The sequence below is a fragment of the Bactrocera tryoni genome, chromosome 4, assembly GCF_016617805.1.
Source record: "Bactrocera tryoni isolate S06 chromosome 4, CSIRO_BtryS06_freeze2, whole genome shotgun sequence".
Taxonomy (NCBI): Eukaryota; Metazoa; Arthropoda; class Insecta; order Diptera; family Tephritidae; genus Bactrocera; species Bactrocera tryoni.
This window is the reverse complement of record NC_052502.1, coordinates 45,575,653-45,591,727: the sequence shown is the minus strand read 5'-3', so window position 1 is coordinate 45,591,727 and position 16,075 is coordinate 45,575,653. Positions and strand designations below refer to the sequence as shown.

Here is a 16,075-nt window from a genome sequence, read left to right as displayed (position 1 = left end):
AAACACTAAAGTTTACGGAAGAAATGGCAGAAGGAAGCTACACAGGCTTTTATTAAAAATTGAAAATTAACTTCCTCTTGTTTTGTTTCAAGTTATACCTTGCAATGTATTTACGTCATATAACTCACCATTCAAAGGCAAATAATACAAACTATACGTTTTGTTTTAATATTTATTTTACGACTCTTCCGCATTCATATTTATTAAATCAGAGCCAATTTAATGTTTGCAAGTTTTGTCTCTAAGAACCGTTATGGCAGCATGTACACAGTTGTTTAATAATTTCATTTTAATTCACTTTTAAATATCCGCTCACATTTCACTTCCGTTTCCGGTTGTCCCTTGTCAACTTTGTCCCAACTCAAATAAGCAACCGTAGAGGAGAACTAGAAGTCTATGACTATAAGTAATTGAGCGTTTGTATGTATGTATGGGTATATATTTGCACATTCAATTACACGCTTTGTCTCTTGATCAAAAATTTCTTGCGAACGGAAATAAAGGAAAGCGTGTTTTTTGGGGTAAAACAACTGTCAGTTTCCTTGCAAAAATTATAACCGATTAAAGAGCTTTCAGAAAAGAAACTACTGAAATAATTTCTGAATGTGTTTGTATGTAAGTGTGTGTGTGTGCTTATTTCAGCAAATGTTTGTTGTTTGCGCAATCGCCTTATCATTTCGACAATAAATTTAATTTTAGTTTACTTTTCAAACAAAATTTTTTTATATGGTACTGTGATATACACACGTCTCTTTATATGGAATTAAAAAACAAACATTTCTGCACCGTGCCACGAAGCAGGCACACATCATAAATCAAAAATAAATAATATAACAAATAGAAAATGCCTTCCGTATCCCCAGTGCAGCGCAAACCAAGAAAAATATACAAAACACCGCTTTGTGTAATGGCGCATGAATAGCAAAAAGGATATCAGTCGGACACACATACACACAAATATGTATGACTACATGCATGCGCATCCTTTGAGACTCGCTCACATCCTCATTTCATCTATTGCGTGCGTCCAGAGCGCAAGCTGCGTCAAGCGGCCGAATACGTGCCACAAAAGCATGCAAATGTGACTACATTAGCTATGCCAACAACAATCAGAAAAAATTACAACAAAAATTGTCAGTGAAAACCGCAATAAACTCATTTTTTATCTTTTGCATTTTTTAAGCGTATTCCCCTTACGCCGCCGTCGCCAAGACACCCAAACCTTAAGCCTCAAACCTCGAGCTGCTTCGTATGCCTTTACGTGCGCGTGTTAACCTTTGACTTGCCACCGTGCCCAGTGCGATTCTCCAGTAAACTCTATGCTTTATATATCTTTTATGCGCATTTTCGCACGATTTTGACTCTTGTTTGCATTGGAATCGTTTGTCATTATTTAAATTCCACTGTGACAGTTATCGCTGGCATGCGCGCATCTTAAATGATATTATCAGCTGTCATGTCTTCATATCGCTGGCATTTTTTCTCCAACTTGAGCGCCGTCAAATACTCAGCAAAGCACTCATATGTGGAAGTAGTATATTCTGTGCATGTGTTAGTGTTAGTGTGTATATGTTTGCGTATTTATGCAGGGTATTCTGAGTCGGCTATGCCTACCGGGTTGCGTCCAGGGGGTAGATTAAATTAAATAGCTACTTCAACAGATCCAGTTGTGATAAATGATGCGTTGCGGTTATGCTAAAAAGGCTCACATATGAATGCAAACATACACACATAGTACATTATGTAGAAACCCATAGGCTCATGATAGAAATATCGTTCTTATGCCATAGTTTCATTTACTGTTTAAATATTGAAAAATGAGGTGAAAATTCTCTAAAGTTTTTTTGTCTCAATAAATATAAAGATTTGTGAATATTCTGAAATAAATTTGAATAACAGTAATAATTTATTACATTATTGCATACAGATTAGACATAACTGAAACTGAACCGCATCTATATCCGGCCATGAACTGTCAATTCGGCAATATTCCGTGCAATTATTCGGTGTCATTTCCTTAATATTCCCCATAATCTCTACATATTATATATAGATTAAGTTAGATAGATAATGCAACGCCAAGGCGGCACTCAGCTTGTGTTATACAGCTCATTAAGAAGCCATACGAAAAATTACTATATATGGACATCAGCTAACCGCAAAAACGTCTTATCACAAATATGATCTACTTAAAGGTTTTTTTCTTATTTCCGCTACTTGTATTTCATCTGGATGTCTAAAAATATGAGATGCATGATGTTTTTGCTTTGATCCCGGCAAAAGTGGGACGTTCAAGCATTCGATAAATGTTGAGATGATTCCATCTCATCTTCTTCGTGAAGATATCTAGGCATGCGGTAAAATGTTCAATCTTAAGCATGAATCCCCATCGGACAGTGGGCAATGTCTAGTCGAATTAGCCAAGTCCGTCTGCATATACGCGAACTAGTAACTCATTTTTTGATATATCATTCCGAAATTTTGCACACGCCATTTCCTCCCCAAGAAACTGCACATTTGTTGGAACCGATATCCTACTAAACGAACTGAACGATTGGAAATTTTTTTAATTTTACGAGATATTTTCAAGAATTTTTGCGTGGGTTATTTTCCAAGAAAAATATGTAATCTCTGAAGAAATTGTTCAGATCGAATCACAATAGATTATAGTCTTACAAACTGAACAATCGGAATCAAATGCTTGTAAGGAATTTTTTATATCTGTTTTTTTTAAGGGTATTATAGCTTCGGTGCAACCAAAGTTGGCGTTTTTTCTCAATTGTAATACTGTAAAGAGAGAGAGAGGAGAATATCAAAATTTCTATCTAAAATGTTCGTTCGTCTTTATTTCTTCGATGTACAAAACCAAAATTCTTGCTTATTACCTTTCTCTGGAACATCTCAGACCACTTCAGTTTACGTTATTGTTATTGTTCTTGTAGCGCTATAAAATAGTATTGAGACTTTTCATTATACAACGATAGTTACAGTTTAACAATCTTCCAGGAATTCATTAGTTGCGTGAAAGCGGTTCAACACAATTTTAAGCTTAAACCAACAGCAGCGGCAACTAATACATAGACGAAATCAGCTGGAATGCCAAAACACCCAAAACGAAGGGCGTAACGCCCGCTAAATCATTTGCTGAAGTTGCCCGATGCCGCACTAGCATTAGTATGCTGGATGAGGGTGATCGCGAAAGTAAAATTTTTAGAGCCAAATGAAAATACATACAATGAAAACGTTTCGCTGAAAATGCAATTACGTAATCCCGGCCGACATCATCGTGCACAGTACCATGGTTAGGTCAAAATGATGGTGGTTATGACCAGAGATCAATCCAACACTAAAAGTCAGCAAGCCCAAGTTGGGGATATATACTCCAGAACCATACTCATAGCGATTGACTAGAAACTATTGCCATCCAGGTCAAGAGCAAGGGCATGAATGCCGGCTAAACCGTCACAGCTGAACCAGATAATGCAGCTCATCAAAGCCAGCAACGCAAATCCTCAAACTGAGGGGTGGAGATTCGTAAAGATCTTCGAGGAACACGATTCAGATCCAATAGAGTTAGGGGGTTTTAGTATCGATGGTATCATAATGGATCTCCTAAAGGCCTAGGTGCTTTGTCAGATAGCCACTCAACCTACCTATTGGCAAAAATAATGGATTTATTTATACTAAACCTTATATTTATCGAATGGAAAATAATTCTTTCTTGTTTCACTGAATACTTTGCGCCAGCTGCTTTGCCGAACAAGTGCACATTCGCATTTTACAAAATCCGCTTGTGCGGCACGTAGAGCAATTTCAAATATTTATGAGGCTATATGGCGATTTAGTAGACTAACAGCACGCTGCGAGTACAATGGTAACAGCTGGTCCAAGACAATTGCGAAAATGCGGCACATGGAAGGGGCAGTGTGGCATGTAATAAGTGCCAAAAATATGCTGCCACGGAACTTTGTGCGTTTCTACTTATTTACAGTATTACTTGTAACGAAACATGAAGCAGAAGGCGGTTATACTTGATATATGAACCGATTGTCAATAACACTTACAAGGAATACGAAACAGAAACACACGCCTGGCGCGCAACATTGGGTGGTAATAATTTTATCGGCGCTGCGAGAGCAATCAGCAGAAGTCATTATTCATAATGAAGGCATTTTTGCAATATTAAAAAAAAGAAACAGCAAACTTTGCTTCGTAATGCGCGAAATGTGCCTTGCTTTCGGTAACTCTTACTTAGAGAAATTGAGAAAAAAAGAGAGAGAGCGCAAGACAGGGCAGCCGGAAGGGTGTGTACGCTTCAGTACGATTTGCGACGATCTAAAATGCAATAAAAATGAAATTGTGAAATAAAATGTTTTGCGAAATGTATTTCTTTATGGCCTGTGAAATTAGTATTTATGGAAGGCAAGAAGATGATTTGCAGCGGCGCAACGCAAAGCAACGCGAAATGCCGAAAATCAAGGAAGGAAGTCAGGTGATGGGAAACAGTTCGCCGATAGCGCCGCTTCGACTTTATGTGCTGTGATAACACGTGCCAACTTGGACGCGACCAACACAGCCGCAAAACGACAAGCAATTGAAAGCTCCCTTTCTTCCAAAACTTTAATGGAACAGGCGGATATTAGTAGAGATAACAACAGTACCTGTAATGATAGCAATAAAATTGAATTATGACTATGAACACAACAAATAACATGAATATTTCGTATGATTACGCGGTCGCGGGGAGCAGCTGAGTTGAAAAAACTTCACCGAAAGTTGTAAACATGTTCGCGAAACAACATTTTAATATTCATAATGTGCACTGGAGACTCAATTACGTCAGCTACTATAACGCTATTACTTGTCTAAATGGCACACAGCGGGTTAATGCGCCAAATGGCCCATTCGGCTTTTACAGCGTTGCTTTTCGTATAACCCAAGTACAAATGGGTATTTTCACAACTAATTGAAGATGAACTCGCCATAAAATGACCGAACTTTAAGCGAACTCGCTATTAATTTGCATTTTAAAACATCCACTCACTTCTCAATATGCAAAGGGTTAATAAAGGTGGTTGTTAGAAAGTATAAAGTATCGAAATAAAGTAACAGATTGCAATAATTACACATTTTAGTTAAAAGCTTAGCGTAACGCGTCCCACAATGGAACAGTGATATCAGTTGTGGGCTTAAAATGTATTTGAGTTTTTGCAATTGTTGTTGTTTTGAGAGTTATCTCAATTTTCAGACAGGCTGCTAGAGCATGTCCATGTACTTGGAACATTTTTTGTGATATCTGGTAAAGCCTAAGTTATTCTTCACTTTTTATTTTCAAAGCAGAGAAAACTTTGCTTTCTTATAAAATGATATGGACTTAACAACTTGAACTCATTTAGACTATAAATTCTTCAAACTAATTTGTCATAAGACTGGTATATAATTCACTATATCTCCTACATAAGTACGAAAGTACCTCTTTCTTAAATTATTATCGTCTGCTGAGGATCGTACTCACTTAAAATTTACTTTTCAGTCTGTAAGTAAATATAGTTTGATTTTTTCGTCATCAAACCAAACCCTTACCCTACGTTATCCAATTAATGTCCCGCCCTAAAAGCATAGACTCGCTATATCTTTTTCTTTATTAGCGTAGACACCGAGTTTACAACCGCGCGCCAATCGTTCTTCCTTTTCGCTGTTTGGCGCCAATTGAGGATTTCAAGTGAAGCCGGGTCTTTCCCCACTTGGTCTTTCCAACGGAGTGGAGATCTTTCTCTTCCTCTGCTTTCCCCGGCGGGTACTGCGTCGAATATTCTCAGTTGTGGAGTGTTTTCAACTATTCGGACAACACGACCCGATTTTTAGGAGACTTTTCCCATGGTAATTAGCGTAGATTGTGTGATCTTCCTTTTTGTAGATTGGGCAAAGCACACTTAAATTCCAATTGTGAGGCATTCGTCCGACCATATTCTACAAAGAAGTTAATGCATGCTCCTCTACAGCTCTTAGTCGTCGTATTGGAATATCTCGACCGGCAATCCATCGGTCCCCGCCGCTTTATTGTTTTTCAGACGGTTTGTTGCTATTCGAGTCCCATGGTCGGGAAATGGCAATCTCCTGGTGTTATACTTTCACAGCCATTCAGCAGGCTGGAGAAGTGTTCCCTCCATAATCTAAGTATGCTCTGGGCATCAGTCACTAGACCTCTTCTGGGAGTTCTACAAGAGCATGCTCCGGTATTGAAACCTTCTGTTATTCTTTTCGTAGAAATTTTAAACATTACCTCTGTCGGCAGCTTGTCAAGCTCTTCGTACTCACGCATTTCGGACCCTCTTTGCTTGTCTGCAAATTCGTCTCGTTTCCCGCTTCAACTCTTGGTATCTATGTATCCCATCCCGCACATGTTGTGGTCGATTGTAACGTTTCGAGGTTAGTGTTTTCTCTCCACTAAGAGACTGCACTCCTCCTCTTACCAGCTGTTATTTGCCTTTTCCGGAAACGAATGGTTTCGTTTGCAGCTGTACGTAAGGAATTTTAAACTCCTTACGTCCGTCCCATAGTTCCCTTATACCAAGTTGCTGATGAGTGCTCTCAGAGAGCAGGAGTGCAAGTCAAGTAGAAAACGTTGTGATTGCAACTCTTCGACGATGAACCTTCCTTGTGTTTGTGCGTTTTTTGCTGCACAGAGGCGGGTGTGTCTTCGATGCAACAAGATAGTGGTCCGAGTCGATTTTAGGACCTCGGAGCGAAAGCACGTCTAAACCACTGAAGACGTGTCTTCCGTCTGGTTGGTGGCTTTTTCGGTCCAACCAGGTAACGTGATGAATAACTTGATATATACTCTGAAAACTCAGAAATTAAGGTGAGTTTGTTTATAAAATATAAATATTCTTCCAAATCAATTTCATCCCCTTCAAAGTAATCCTTGTCCGATAAAGCACACTTTTGCCAACACCCTTTCCAGTCTTTGAAAGAGTCGAAAAATATTTTTCCGATTCCGCCTTCAAGACCTTCCTCTATTCGGTTTTTATCTCCTCAATCGCGTAAAAAGGCATTCTTTTGTGTTTCCAGAATAGGCAGAAGTCGTACGGAGCCAAATCAGGCGAAAACGGTGGTTGCGGGAGGATATGAGTCGAGTTTTTGGCAAAAAAGTCGCGAAGAACTAATGCAGTATGACAAGATGCATTAAGATGCATAAAGAAACCTGGAGTTGTTCGCCCATTATTCCAGCAATTTCAGACGAGTAACTTGACGCAAATATCGCATAAAATGTCGCTCAAATAATATTCTTGTTGATATTTTGCCTCGGCGGAAGGAATTCATAGTGCACTACGAGGATCACCTCACCTCACTTTTAGGTTTGGCATAGAACGCCAAAAGGAGTATCGATCCATTGTACTATATATGTATCTATGTAAGTTGGATGTTCAAAGAAACAGTTTTTTCTAAAGTGATCATCATCTCTCAAAAGACAATATAGAAAGAGATAAAGCGAGGTTATGCTTAGTTCATCGACGGTTGGAGGGGCCAATATAAGCTCTTTTCTCTCTCTCCATTCTCTCGTTGCAAATACTGGAACTCATATAAATTACATATGTACTCAGTTTCAACAACTTTTCCATTTTTTAGCCAAACATTTTTCTTCCACAGACACCGTACGACACGGAAGATACAGTATTACGGTCTTAAAAGTTTTGTTGGAGCACTAAGAAGGCGTAGCAAATACTTCATATAAGAGTTTGTTTTTCAAATTGCCATTAAACAAATGGCGAGATTTTTTTTGTTATTTTAATTCTGTTAATTTAGTTCAAGAGCTTCCCAAAAGACTTATTTCCTGCGACGCAGCAAACGGCGTTGCGTTTGGCATACTTAATGACATTCGCAGCTACTTAAGCACATAAAAGACAGGCGAAAAAAGTGCACGGAAAAAGGATTGTCTTACGAAACCAAAGGGTTAAGCAGACGCCACGTTCCGCACGCATTTAAAAAATTAATGAAAATAAATTGTTATTTTTTCCACATCAGCGCGCTAATTTGGGGGTTGTTGAAGACAGTATTCCGCTACAGAGCATTAAATACATTTTTCCACTTATTATAAGAGAAGAGTTTGAAAAAATGAAAAAAGCGCGAAATGAGAAAAAATAAATCGTTGAAAAATAAGAGCATCAAATAAATCACATTTCCAGCGACACAGCGAGTTCTTAAATAACCGCAGTTGTTGGTCGGACAGTTGAAAAGCTTCAAAAGTAATTTCCATAATTAATTTCACTGCTTTCCGCGCATTTTAGCGCATTTCCATAATTCAAGCGGATTCGCGCGTAAAATCTATGGGAAATAAAGAAAAAATACGTTGCAGCAGGAACCAGGCCAAGCGCGGGTAGAAAGCAAACAACGCGCATCCATTAATAATCAATTTAATTTTTTCTTAATAGCAAAGGAAAATTGCCCAAAAAAATAGAAAATCACCGCTGAGTGGCGGCAACACCCAACAAGCCGGGAAACCGTAGCGCGCAACAGCCGCGAAAGAAAGCGCGAGGCTCACCAAGCAACAGCCGTCAAAACTGCGCGCCGCCTTCGGGGGTGGTGAGCAAAACGCGGCGCTTTAATTAACCGCAATTATGTGGGGGCGCACGCAGCATTAAAAAGTAGCAACAAAATCAACAAAAAATCACAAAATAGAAAAAAATATGCTCAAAACCACCTTCCACAAACAACCCTTGAGATTTTTTTTTTTAGTTTTTTCCATTTTTCTTTATTTTTAATCCCAGGCTCCGTGAGTCAATAAAACGCCAAGTCAAATTGTGTGCTTATGGGCTGCCAGAAGCGCTATTCTTCACTCATCTTCATTCATTCAGTCCATTGTGCAATTGTGCGTCGGCTGTTGATGGGCCATCAGACGTCGTTGGTCCGCGTGGGTCGGCGGCTGGTCCGCTCAAATGTCGAAATGATTTACCGTGTCTAATCGCCAACTGTAGAGGCTTTAGAGTGTTTGTTAAAGAAACGCAAGTACCACTGTAGAACCGAAGCCACTGTTTACTTTGTGGTTTGTTGGAAATTCTGACGCAATAAAACAAGATTTTAGTATTTTTCTTTCGCTTTCAGTTTTGTGATAAATTCTTAATATTTTTTTCTTAATATATTTGATTGTGCAGTAGCGCACCCGTCATCTTACACCTATTCCAATTTAAAGATATGTCCTTCTTCAGCACTTAGAGCACTTTTCGTAACCTTTGTGCCGTGGCTTATATTTAATCAGGTATATGTATAGGTGTGTTTTCTAGTCCACATTTGATTGCTGTCTTTAGAATGCCAGCAACGTATATCTCACAGTATTTCTTCTTATGAATTGTTGAAGCTTCTTCTCTTCTTCTTTATTGGCTTAAGTGGTTATAGCCGAATTTGCAACAGCGCGTCAATCGTTCTTCCTTCCCGCTGTTGGGCGCCAATTGAAGATTCCAAGTGTAACCAGGTCCTTCTCTACTTGATCTTTCCAACGGAGTAGAGGTCTTCCTCTTCCTTTGCTTACCTCGGCTGGTACTGTGTCGAGCTGGAGTGGTTTTGTCCTTTCGGACGACATGTTCTACCCAGCGTAGCCGCTGTTTCTTAATTCGCTGAACTATGTACAATTCATCGTTGTATCGATTGCGGCCTTCGCCGTCGCCAATGCGCAAAGAACCATAAATCTTCCGTATAAGCTTTCTCTCGAAAACACGTAACGCCGTCTCATCAAATGTTATCATCGTCCATGTCTCTGCACCATATAGCAAGACGGAAAAATGAATGACGTATAAAGTTTGGTCTTTGTTCGACGAGAGAGGACTTTACTTCTCAATTGCCTACTCAGTCCGAAGTAGAACCTGTTGGCAAAAGTTATTCTGCGTTGAATTTCGAGGCTGACATTGTTGTTGGTGTTAACACTGGTAGATGAAATAATGTACGACTACGAAGAGCCATTTGCTTCGCTTCCTCATCCAGTCTAGCAGAACTAACGGCGCGGATGTTGTGACCAATGATATCGATATCATCTGCGTACGCCAGCAGCTGTACCCTCTTATAGGAGATTGTACCTTCTCGATTAAGTTCTGCAGTTCGAATTATTTTCTCCAGGTATAGAATGAAGATTGATAGGCAGTCACCTTATCTGAAACCTCGTTTAGTATCGAACGGCTCGGAGAGGTCCTTTCCAGAGCTTTTGGTATTGCTCAACGTCACTTTACATAGCCGTATTAGCTTTGCGGGGATACCAAATTCAGACGTAGTGGCAAAGAGGCAGCCTCTTTTCGTGCTATCAAAAGCAGCTTTAAAATCGACGAAGAGGTGGTGTGTGTCGATCCTCCTTTCACGGGTCTTTTCCAAGATTTGGTTCATGGTGAATATCTAGTCAGTTGTTGGATTTTCTAGCCTAAAACCACAGTGATAAGGTTCAATCAGTTAGTTGACGGTGGGCTTTAATTTTTCACACAGAACGTTTGGTAGAACCTTATATGTGATGTTGAGCAGGCTTATCTCACGGTAGCTGAAGGAGATTGTGGTCTCCCTTTGTGTGGATTGGGCAGAGCACACTTAGGTGATGGATGGTCCTGATCAGTTCTTCGCCACCGGCAATCCATTTCTCTCGCCGCTTTGTTGTTCTTCAGGCGAGTAATTTCATTCGAATTTTTTCGTTGTCGGGCGTTCCATTGCCCATCGTAATCGATTGGGGAAACTATAACTTATTATACTGAAAAAGTTTAAATATGCTGACATTTGAACGGTTTGGGAATTAAAAAACGCTCAAGTAGACAGGATATATTAATTTATATAAAAGAACAAGTAAAAAAGGGCATAGTTCGGGTGCAACCAAAAATTTTAGCTCTAGCGTCTTGCAAGAACCAAATTCAGGTCACTTTAAGGTGCAAAACGTTAACCAAAGGATTGGAATCCAAGCAATTAAGTAAAGTTTTTCCGCCTGAATCAGTTTATGCCATTAAAATTAGAAAAAGGAAAGCCTTACTAAGGACGAGACTACTAAAACTCTTACGAATTACTTCACCTATTCATGTGCTAGTTGTTGATCAGTGCTCCCCAAGCTCATGTAAGATCAAGAACAGGCTCTCTACTGGCAGTGAAATTGAAGTGCCTATCTGTGCAAGCTCATCAGCTTTAAAATATCTTGCGATTCCTATGGCCTTGTTGGTAACCATAATACTCATAAGTTCATAACTCGAAGCCATTGATAATTAAATCAGCCATTTTTAACTAATCATGATTGCTTCGTCACTCAGCTAAAGGCTTGTATTACCAACCTGCTACCGAAATGGATAGTTAGTTGTTTTAAGGAGGCTGGGTTCCGGACCATGAGATTTACTGTTGCCGTATTTAATCAGCGCTTTATGAAAACTTATTCAAATTACTTAGAACCCACGATTAATACGCAGTTAATCATAAATTTGGATCTACAGATATATCTACCCTCTTTCTGGGGGTACGACCTATTGCTCAAATCGCTTACCTGTAAAAGTCAAAAAATATTATTCTGTTATGTTATCCGTTTCCAACGTCTCTCGTGCTTAAATTTGCTCTCTCAAATGACACAAAAACCCGAACGAGCATATATTCGCATAAATATACATATGTGTGTTGCATGCAAATTGTATCATATGCAAGATTTCCATGATTAATGTCTGCACATACACACACTCACACACATACCTGCAGTTGTACAAGCTGGTCGCCACGCCGCCATATCACGCGTAATTCACATTCATAAGCGACAAATGTGGGCGGACACGAGCGCGCAATTGCTGGGCCCTGTCATCAGGTGCATTTAATTGCGCGTACTTCGCTTAACAATCTCGCTTCGGCGGTGTTGACTTGGCTTCGGTTGTTGTTGCTGCAAATTGGTGGCATGGCCGTAATGCATCTAATTGGCATAATGCGTATGCACATAAATACATAAATAACGCTAGCAAAGGATTAATTGTGTAATTTGGAAGGTGGGAGGAGAGCGTGCACATATGTAAGGAGTTTTCACTGCTCGCGAGAGCCGCTTACAAATGAGTGGAGTGTGCGCTGCTTGGCCTAAAAGGTTAAATCACTAATTTATGTCGTCTTATAATGACAATTAACGCTGATTTATGATAAGGCATTGCTATAATTCGCGGACATTCATTAAGAAAATTTATGGAAAATTACTGTTAATGGCTGGGTATGAGTTATTATGCAAGAAAATTATTAGAAGGCGCCTTCAAGATGAATGCGTTGAAAAGTATGAAGAGAGAAATACAAGGTCTGTCGCAAAAAAAACAGAACTTTCTAAATATAACTGTTTCTGGTGGCGCCACCTATTGGTGGGTATATGAAATAAAAAGTTTGATCTCTTGCTGACATTTTGTAAAAATTTTAAGACAATTGGATAACTACAATCGATGTTATCGATCAAAAAGTGACAGCAGCTTTTGGTCATCGGTCGTAAAATGCAAAGAGCAAATATTAAATTTTGTTTTAAACTTGGGAAAAGGTTTCTATCCCGTAGTTATGTGCATGAGTGGTTTAAGCGATTCCAAGAAGGTCGTGAGACCTCTGTGACGATCAGAAGTCGGTCGTCTTCAGAAGTCAAAAATAAAGGCAATGCTGATTTGTTTTTACGATTCCGAGGGTGTTTTACCTTGGTGCATTCGTCGTGCTCGACCATAATACCGTGAGGCAGGGTCCTGGCGCCTATTGCACGAGAATGCGCCGTGTCATCGGTCGACGCTTGTCACTGATATTTTGACAAAAAAATCCATATTAACCATTAATCACTCACCCTACTCACCTGATCTGGCACCCTGTGATTACCCTGTGTACCTATTTGGAAAACTTCATTTGCCCATGATAGGACACTGGTTTCAGGACATTTCAGCTATCCAAAAGGCGAGGACCGATATTCTCAAGAGCATTCCGAAAAATGACCTTAAACACTCATTTGAAATGCTAATTGACCGGGCTAAACGCTGTATCGAAGCACAAGGAAACTACTTTGAATAAAAAAATATAACTTTTGAAAAATATTAATTTTTTGTTGCTTTTTTTTTTAACAGTCCTGTTCTTTTGCGACAGACCTTGTAGAAAAATGTATAGAGTCGATTATATCCATATACATACGTATATGTATGTAAATCTATTATACAGCGTATTTTTTATATTATATAGTCTTTCATTTTAAGCTATTTATTTTCTTTGCTGTCCGTTGGTGAAATTAACTCTACATTTCTAAGAAAAATCTTATTAATTTGAAAAACTTTTGTCTTGTTTCATCGTCATCATCATTATTTTCCAACTTTAAGTGTATTTGAACATAGTCAATGTTTTCAACTACAAAAATTTATAGATGAGCTCGATAGACTTATAAACTTTGGTTTAATCAACTGTTTCAAAACCGTGAGACCCCTTTTTAATTTTATGACAAAATAGGTCAGTTTCGCCCCAACAAACTTTCTCTGAAGATTGCAACGTTGGCTTTCGTGAAGATATCACGTAAACTTAAAAAGTTTTCCATACAAGAACTTGATCTTGATCGTTCGATTTGTATTGTAGTTGAGTATATAATATACTGTAGTGGCGTTCCCGACGAAAATGTGAGTATCTCCCAAACTTCTACTATTTGCAAGCCATAATTACTTTATGATATCGTACATTTCAATAATAGTACATAATCTATAACAATAATCTATTAATAGAACACTTATCAATAATGTCAGAAGAATCTTTTGGGATTTCCTCACTTTAGTTGATCTATGAAAAAAACGAACATACTCAGCGTCTACAAATAGAGGTGACGTGATTTTGAAAACTCGTGGGGGGCACTTTTGTTTACGGATTTGTGTCAAAGTGTTCAGTAAGGTTTTCCATATTTTCAAGTCACGTTTCACTTTGGTACAGCGTTTGGAAATTGCTTGAGATTATGACGCAAATTCACGCTTTTCGAAAAATAAACAAATTCACTTTCATCGAAAAATTATATTCTGAGATGAGGGCTATTTCTAGCTCAATAGCTTCGTCCACAAACAATTGTCGGAATTGGGATGAGACAAATTCACGTGTAGTTCCAGAAAAGCGATTGCATCCCCAAAAATTTACCGTTTGGTTCTTTTTTCTGGTATGTGGATATCAATGGGCCTTATTTCTTACGAAATGGGGCAAGGAATACCGTTACCACCAACTTTTTTTCTTGAATCGATCTCCTTTTCTGGAGGCCACCTGAACATAGACATATTACGCGCGAAGTTTGGAGACTCGAAATGGCCCCGCTAGGATCATGCGGTTTGATTGTTTCATTGCATTTTAACATGACGTTATCCTTATTGATAGACCCTTAATATGCTTCAGGGAAGATGTTCAAGCAAAACTCAATATACAGTAGACGGTCAAGTCAATTGACAAAGTAAAACCGAGTAATCACACTTTCTTATTAATATGAAAAGGCTTTTTGGGCTGAAAAAAGCAATGAAGAGTCTCAACTTATAATAATTTTTAAGTTGTCTTTCCTGACTTACCTTTATTGAGTTCAATTAATAAGAGTTTTAAGGTGAGTGTACTTCCTTTACAAAGCCTAAACAAAACCCATCCAAAAACTGTATTTGAGAACTTAGAAACCTTTTGTTTTGAACCCCACTACCTATAATTGACTTTTTTACCGCAAAATCGGTCAATGTGCGTGATATATACTATAAGTGAACTTCAGGGAAAATTTTTTTCTGACAATGGTACGTCTGTGTGTCAAAAACGGGTTGAATCGTGTTACTACTTCCCTGAGTCCCCATATATCTAACACAACTATTTTCGAACTTTCAGGTGACTTTATAGCGCATATATTAGTCAAATGTGAGTTATCTCTATAAAAATTAGGGAACGTGTTTTTCTGCCAACATCAACCAACATGAACCTCAGAGAACATTTTATGAGTATTACAGTAGGTAGTGTTGGCGAAAAGAGATAAAATCGATACTACCCTTAACTCCCATATACTACCTACATACAGGTATCCCTCGAATAGCACGGTACTTGAGTTGCACGAAATCTCGAATAGCACTGTTAAAAATTGCGACAACCCTCGAATAACACGGAGTTCGAATTACACGAAGTCCCGAAAATTCCTGTTAAAAACTGAGTATAATTTTCCTTCGAACGACTGTTTGTAGTATGACGCAATAATGCATTTGAATCAGTGGTTGAACATATGTAATTTAAAAATTATTGCGTTTATAAAATTTTTCCTTTTAAATTTTTAAGTTTCACTTTTCTAAATTGAATGAATTAATCGTTGGAACCAAATGTACAAATTTGTATGGATCTCGAGTTCCGAGTTGCACGGTTTTAAATAGCACGGAACGGAATCTCCAAAATTGTATGATTTATTAGTATCAAATAACACGATTTCGATTAACACGGAACCAATTAACCGTGTTATTCAGTGTATGTGTAACATATATTTTATATATACATACATTACTACTGCTGTGATCAAATTTAAATGTGAATTTTGTACATTTCGTCTCCTTCAAAGTAATTCACTCCCGCTGGAATACATTTATGCCAACGAATTTTCAGTAATCATAACACTTGGAAAAATTCTCCGTCGTGATAGCCATCAGAGCTTTCTGCGATTCAGTTTATATCCTCATTTGAGTCAAAACGGTGTCCTCGGAGTGGTCATGTGAACTTGCTGGTAGCCAGAAGTTACACGAAGGTAAATCAGGCGAATGCGGTGGTTGCGGCACGATATTACTTGAAAATATGGTGAAATGATCACGGCTAACCAATGCAGTACGAGATGTTGCATTATAACACTTCTTTGTTCAATAAATTCAGACAGTAAAAATCGAAGAATTCACTTTTAGAGTCTCACAAATCGACGCGTATCTCAAATACTAATTAATATTTTGACGTGAAATTTAGCAAAGATGTCACTTACAGTACTACCAATTTACAGAAAAAGACACCGATTCGAAAAACATGCGAAGTATAAATTAAAAATTCAATTTGAATTTAATCACATCGAACTCTTGAGTTAACAATAGAAGTAAAATTTCATATAAACTTCCTTCCATAACTC

At 38.4% G+C, this 16,075-nt stretch overlaps 1 pseudogene; it reads right to left on the bottom strand.

Annotated features, from left to right (window-relative positions):
- The window catches only part of LOC120774572, a 111,124-nt pseudogene extending 101,547 nt beyond the window's left edge, over positions 1–9,577 (bottom strand).
- Positions 9,578–16,075: the final 6,498 nt, after the last annotated feature.